Source organism: Hordeum vulgare, chromosome 3H (assembly GCF_904849725.1).
Source record: "Hordeum vulgare subsp. vulgare chromosome 3H, MorexV3_pseudomolecules_assembly, whole genome shotgun sequence".
NCBI classification, from domain to species: Eukaryota; Viridiplantae; Streptophyta; class Magnoliopsida; order Poales; family Poaceae; genus Hordeum; species Hordeum vulgare.
The window spans coordinates 428,012,426-428,020,031 of record NC_058520.1 but is presented as its reverse complement, the minus strand read 5'-3'; positions in this window follow the sequence as shown (position 1 = coordinate 428,020,031).

Below are 7,606 nucleotides of genomic sequence, written 5' to 3'. Positions count from 1 at the left end.
ACTAAAGGTTTTGGGCTTTAGTCCTGACCATTTAGTCCCCGTTCAAGAACCGGGGCTAATGGGCCTCTGGAACCGGAACAAATGGGTCATTTTCTACTAGTGAGATCTACTTGATGCGATAAAAGAAATTCTTGCACAATATCAGGAATGTTGTCTACCCAATGTTTTTAGCTTACTTGCCTAGCCTTATCCTGACCTCTACCACCCTCTCACCGCACCCATCCATCCGACTCTCTCACTCCAGCACCTCTCATGTTCTATGTTCCTCTGCCAATAATACGTAGATGATGAATATGACCGTCATTAACTACATTCTTCGTCATCTCTCCACCCAAATAGATCTTTCTAACATAGTTCCATCAATTTATTTATATTTGTGTAATTGCTCGGGATGGATTGTGCAAATGAAAGAATGCAACATGTTGTGTCGACCATCCCTCTAAACACTGCCACCACTTGAGACCTCTCGTACTCTACCTTTAGATCCATTAATAGCCCGCCCCATCTCAGCCAACGATGACCCGCCTTTGGTTCTACTCCTTCATCCTGTCATCACTACTTTTTTATTTGACCACTCTGTCGACCCGCCAAACTCTCCCTCCATAACCACCACCCTACAGCCGGCGAGTGTTGTCGCAGGTCGCCCTTTGCTCAAGTCACTACCATTGTCGAGGTTGACGCAATCCATCCCTCTAAACCCTAGCATGATCTTTTGTGCCCACAACGTCCTGCATGCCACACTCGAGACCGTTAGCCCATTGCATCTACTATGCCGCCAACACCCGCTGCTACTACTACTATTCTGCTTCCTCCCTTTGCCTACCTTTTTCTCCGTCCATTCTATTGACCCGCCCACCACTACCTATGAAAGAACTTGTCACCACCGTCCATGGTCAATATGTGTTGTCACACACTACCTCGTTGTCCCCTACCCGAGTCGTCGCTTTCGCCGCCAGCCAACCCTCTAAATCGTGCCACAATCTCTAGCACCCGCGGCCTTCTGCACCACAATATCAATGGTTGGACGGTCCCAAAACCGGAATCAAATCTCTTACATACAACGAACAGAACATAATTTTCCTCATGTTAAATAAAGAACACACTTTTCCTTTCGTTGGACATTTTCTTTCAAATTCGTAGGTTGAAACACTAAGTAGGACTAACTTCTACCCAATAGAAATCCCAAACCTGAAAGTATGTTGTGCCTGAGACAATAACTCACCTTTCTCTGGCCCTGCCCTACCCTGGAACATATTCAATGTCTCAAAGCTCACATCCTAAATTGGAGAATCCATGGAATACAATTGTGTTAGGCTGCAAATTATTTGATTGTACTTTGTAGCCCTATGCAAAATGAAATATATGTACAAAATTGTGTATAATAATTATTTTAACATAAGGTGGTGATTCATACAACCTCGCAAAGCCTTTCGAAAAAATGCAACATGTTGTGTCGGCCATCCCTCTAAACACTTCCACCACCTCCACCACTTGAGACCTCTCGTACTCTGCCTTTAGATCCGTTAATGGGCCTCTTCTCAGCCAACGATGACCCGCCTTTGGTTCTACTCCTTCTCCCATCATCACTGCTTTTTATTTGACCATTATGTCGACCTGCCAAACTCTCCCTGCATAACCACCACCCTACAGCCGGCGAGTGTTGTCGGAGGTCGCCCTTTGCTCAAGACTCTACAGTCGTCGATGCTGACGCCATCCATCCCTCTAAATCCTATCACCATATTTTGTGCCCACGACCTCCTGCACACCGCACTCGAGACCGTTAGCCCCTTGCATCTCCTATGTCGCCAACACCCGCTGCTGCTACTACTATTCTGCTTCCTCCCTTTGCCTACCTTTTTCTCCGTCCATTCTATTGACCCGCCCACCACTACCTATGAAACCATTTGCCACCATCATCCATGGTCAATAGGTGTTGTCACACACTACCTCATTGCCCCCTACCTGAGTCGCCACCTCCGCGACCAACCAACCCTCTAAACCATGCCACAATATCAATGGTTGGCCGGTCCCAAAACTGGTAACAAATTGCTTACATACAATGAACACAACATACTTTTCCTCATGTAAATTAACGAACACACTTTTCCTTTCGTTGGACATTTTCTTTCAAATTCGTAGGTTGAAACACTAAGTAGGACTAACTTCTATGCAATAGAAATCCCAAACCTGAAAGTACGTTGTGCCTGAGACAATAACCCACCTTGCTCTGCCCTGCCCTACCCTGGAACATATTCAACACCTCAAAGATCAGATCCTAAATTGGAGAATCCATGAAATACAGTTGTGTTAGTCTGCAAATTATTTGATTGTACTTTGTAGCTTTATGCAAAATGAAATACCTATGCAAAATGAAATATATGTATAAAAATGTGTATAATAATTCTATTGACATAAGGTGGTGATTCAGACAACCTCTCAAAGCCTTTCCATAAAAAGCCTCTCAAAATAATCAACCGAACTGGATGCGCTGAACATTGTGAAGGATGCTGTAGATACACTCACCTAAGATGAACCCCAAGCTTATACGTGCTCCATCTCAATAGTAGCCTGTAATAACCTTCGATCTCTACCGGCTGAGGTAGGTAAATATATGCTCAACTCAACCTAGATAGAGAAGTAACATACATTAGTTTTCTTGAGAAACACTACCAATAGAACCTAAATAAAGTAATAGAAGGAACAAATAGAAGCCAATGTCGGTACTCAGCATATATGGTTCGAACGAGGTGGTGCAAACGAAACAACCTACTAACTCCCCTTTAGTAGTAAGCCATAAATTGTGAAGGCAGCCATTTACAAGGAAACATCACGTATATTTGTTTAAACATCTTGTACATGGACAATTGATGTTGTCACACACTACCTCGTTGCCCCCTACCCGAGTCGCCGCCTCCGCCGTGAGCCAACCCTCTAAACCGTGCCACAATCTCTAGCGCCCGCGGCCTTCTGCACCACAATATCAATGGTTGGCTGGTACCATAACTGGAATCAAATCGCTTACATACAACGAACAAAACATACTTTTCCTCATGTAAAATAAAGAACACACTTTTCCTTTTGTTGGACATTTTCTTTTTCAAATTCGTAGGTTGAAACACTAAGTAGGACTAACTTCTATTCAATAGAAATCCCAAACCTGAAAGTACGTTGTGCCTGAGACAATAACCCACCTTGCTCTGGCGCTGCCCTACCTGGAACATATTCAACGCCTCAAAGCTCACATCCTAAATTGGAGAATCTATGAAATACAGTTGTGTTTGGCTGCAGATTATTTGATTGTACTTTGTAGCCCTATGCAAAATGAAATATATGTACAAAATTGTGTATTTAATTCTATTAACATAAGGTGGTGATTCACACAACCTCTCAAAGCCTTTCGAAAAAAGCCTCTCAAAATAATCAACCGAACTGGATGCGCTGAACATTGTGAGGGTTGCTGCAGATTCAATCACCTATGATGAACCCCATGCTTATATGTGCTCCATCTCAATAGTAGCCAGTAATAACCTTCAATCTCTACCGGCTGAGGTAGGTAAATATATGCTCAACTCAATCTGGATAGAGAAGTAACATAAATTAGTTTTCCTAAGAAACACAACCTATCGAACCTGAATAAAGTAACAAAAGGAATCAATAGAAGCCATTGTCGGTAGTCAACATATATGGTTCCAACGAGGTGGTGCAAACCAAACAACCTACTAACTCCCCTTTAGTAGTAGGCCATAAATTGGGAAGGCAACCATTTACAAGGAAACATCACGTATATTTGTTTAAACATCATCTACAGGGACATACATAAGCAAATAAGAGTAATATGAAAATGTAAGCATTATACTGTTTGGTCTTGCTGAGTTTGCTTCCCAACGAAATATCAGTCATTTCTTTTAATCACAACATCAGAGCCTCTCCATTTAACATTTTTAGTGAAAGTTCCAAGTCCCTCCTTCAGCATATGATTGTTTATGTATGACTGAAGTGCTTCCGCATCCGCATATAATTATTGTCGACAATTTAAGCCATTAACTAACGATAACATTGAGAGGCAGAGAGCAACTGAGAAAAGTTCTTTTTATCAAAGAACAACTCGGTACAATAAATTGGCAAGAGTTCTGCATCCTATGTGCAAGATACTATAAGTGCTTCAAAATATGGTTTACTGAGCATAAAAATAATTAAACGACCAATACCATGATTAAAATATTTGTTTTGTTGATGTAAAATAGTAAAGCATAAAATTTACAGTTTACCATTCACGTGTATAGATCACAAGCTCTTTGGTTAAACTCTCTTTTGATTGTGTGTCAACCTCCACTTGTGGCCATTAATTTTCTTGAATTGAAGCAATGCCCTACAAGCATACTTCACTAAGAGGCTAAAATTGTCACTAGTAGTCTAGACATGCTACATAGAAATCATGGAAGGGCCTAACACTGATAACATTACCACTGTATATCTAGTCAAGTATTCGAACTATCCCAAGGAAAGAGAGTTATCTGAAAGCTGCACTCTAACTTGCAACAGTAAGGGGAGAAAATTATAATACACATAAGTTAGAAAAAAATGATTACCATTATATGAAATAAGGAAGCAATAGAGCAGTGTCATTTCCACAATGGTAAATTGTAGAGTACAACAAAACTAGAAGTACCAACCATCATATCTTTAAATGTGCTGATTTCTTCATCAACGGATCTAACAAAAATGAATTAAGTTAGTAACCTGATCAGGTGCAAGCTTGCAGTATGGTTTCCCCGACTAAGACCTCGAGCAAGGAGTGAGGAGTGACGGGGGAGGGGGCCGAAGAGGAGCTCCCCCGCCATAGGTTTCCCCAACCCCGTCGCGCGCCCCATCGCTTGCCCCGTGCCGGTGCCGGTGCCGCCTCTCGTTCGCTCGCCCCGAGACGGTGCCGGTGTCGGTGCTGCCTCTCTCCGCTCGCCCCATGCCGGTGCCGCCGCTCGCCCCCGACCCCGCCGCTCGCCTTGCGCAGGAACGGCAACACCGACCCCCATTGTCCTGCCCTAGGTTTCCACGACAACAACAGCGGCGGCAGCCCACAACCATACCCTCCGCCGTGCTCGGACAAGAGGTCGGGCCAATGGAGCAGTAGGGGCGGCAACGAAGCAGGAGATGGGGGCGCAGGCGTCGGCGGATGGAACCCTAGCCCAGGGTCGGGACTCGGAGGAAGAGATGGAGGGGAGGGGGCATGTGCAGGTGGGATGCGAGGGGGTCGCGCCTTGTTGGGATGATGATGGAAAAACCAGTGATGAAAAAAAAACCAAAAAGCGGTGGACGAAAAAATACCGGTGAGCGACGGCTACCAACTGCTCTTTTAGGAGCAGAGATATGTCTTTTGCTATCCGAATTTAACCTGAAAATTTATAAATAAAAAACTACAACCTAAATGATTGAGGCAGTTTTTTGTGTTCAAATCAATACATTTGTTTCTGCCAGCAAAATTCTTGTACATGCAGTACGCGCTTGTAGTTTTTCAGATGGGCATGCGACTTATTGTCATTCTCATTAAAGGAAAATATAAGAATTTGTACACACGAAATGATATTGACGAAAAATAATATTTTTATTGCACACAGACGACCGACATGATGTTATCGACGTCCGATGCATGCACAGGCAATGAATAAAAACAAAATAAAACAAAGATAAAAATAATAGAACACACCTACCGAGCCTCTCCCCATGTGTCGTCTAGTTGCGTGGAGTGTTATGTGGCTTGTAGTTGCATGAAGAGTGAAGTATATGTAGTTGCATGCGCAGCAGACGTGCAACTAGGTTGCATGTTTGGAGTATAAAAATTAGAAAGCGGTATAAAATAAAAATTAAAAGAAGAAAAAACGACATATATATATGAAGTTACAGTCAAAGGCGATTGTGCAACCAAATGGCAATATTTTAAATTTTAAAAAACTAATGCTTAATATAAAAATAAAAATAAAAAAGTAGCAAGAATCATACAATTAGCAAAGAAAATGTATAAAAAATAAAAACGAAAACATGAAAAATGGTTGCATTTATAGTTGCTTGTCTAGTGGCAAAAATGTAACTGCCCCTCCCGACATAACACCATAGAGTTTTAGTCGGGGCGGCACTTGGAGTTATGTGCCTAGTGTCGGAGAAGCAACTACCCGTCCCCTAAAAATCACCGCAGAGTTGTCGTCGCGTCGAAGACACGTAGTTGCAATCTGTCGCGACACCGGCTTGGAGTAGAGGGTGACACTTGAAATTGCAAGCCTAATAACAGACATGAAAGTGTCCCTATTGACAAAATACCATAGAGTTGCAGTCATATTCAAGATATGAAGTTGCAGTCGGGGGCGACAGTTGCAGTTCCATGCCTAATGGAAGACATGCAACTTCCTCTCTTGAGAAAACACCATAGAATTGCAATTGTGTTGAAAACATGTAGTTGCAATCAGGGGAGACACTTGCAGTTCCATGCCTAGTAGCACACATCCAACTGCCTTTCCCGACAAAACACCATATAGTTGCACTATGGGGCGACATTTGCAGTTGCATGCCTAGTGACATAGATGCAACTAGCCCTACTAAAAAATTACCTCATAGTTGCAGTATGGGACGACACTTGCAGTTGTGTGCCTAGTGACACATATGCAATTGGTCGTGCTCGAAAAAACCACAGACTTGCAGTTGCGCTAAAGACTTGCAATTACAGTAACACACGACCCTTGCGGTTGCATAGCACTAACTTGGAACAAAAAATATCTTGGAATAAAAAAATAAAAACAACAACATGCGAGAATAAAAATAGATAATGTGTGGCAAAATGTATGTTCTTTAGAAAGTTAGAGGCTCCATATTTACAAAAGAAGTAATGAAATAAAAGAAAAATACAAGAAAATAAATAAAAAACAAGTGGAAAACGCTAGACAAGTACACACGTATACACAGAGTGAGCTGCCTTCTATACAACACGGCACACACAAGCCCAACAGAAAATAAAATAAGAAAGAAAATACAAAATATTACTCCATTCGTGTCTATACGTATACATGAAAGACCCTATGAAAAAACACAAATAGAAAAAGACAAGATAAAGGACTACAAGCCACAACACACAACCTAGATGGGAATGCAAATTAATTAGCCACAACCCATACAGTGAAAAGACAAACTCCTACCGCTGCCAAAATCTCAAGTAAAATAAGCCCACCACGTAGACAAATTTTCAAGCCAACAAAATATCCAACGGCCTGACTTGTCGACTAAGACTTCATGAAGTCTCAATAGACAGAGATTTGGCATCGCCGTTTATTGGTCCTGGTTTTGAGAAGTTCAATCTGGCGTGTTCAAAATAAACTTGGCGGCTGCTACGGATCACGCCGATGATTTGTCCAGAAAATCATCCGCCTAGCTAGCTGTTCGACCTGGCAGTGCTGAACGTCCGATTTGAAGCTGCACCGGAAAGCTGGATGTGTTGTCCATGGCAACATCAAGCCTCCATGAAGCTTCATAGCAACCCAGCAGCGAGACGAAGCTGCAGAGCACCACCGACGCCAGCGAAGCTTTATTGCAGCACCGGCGGCGCTTCAATACAACTCGCGTGGCG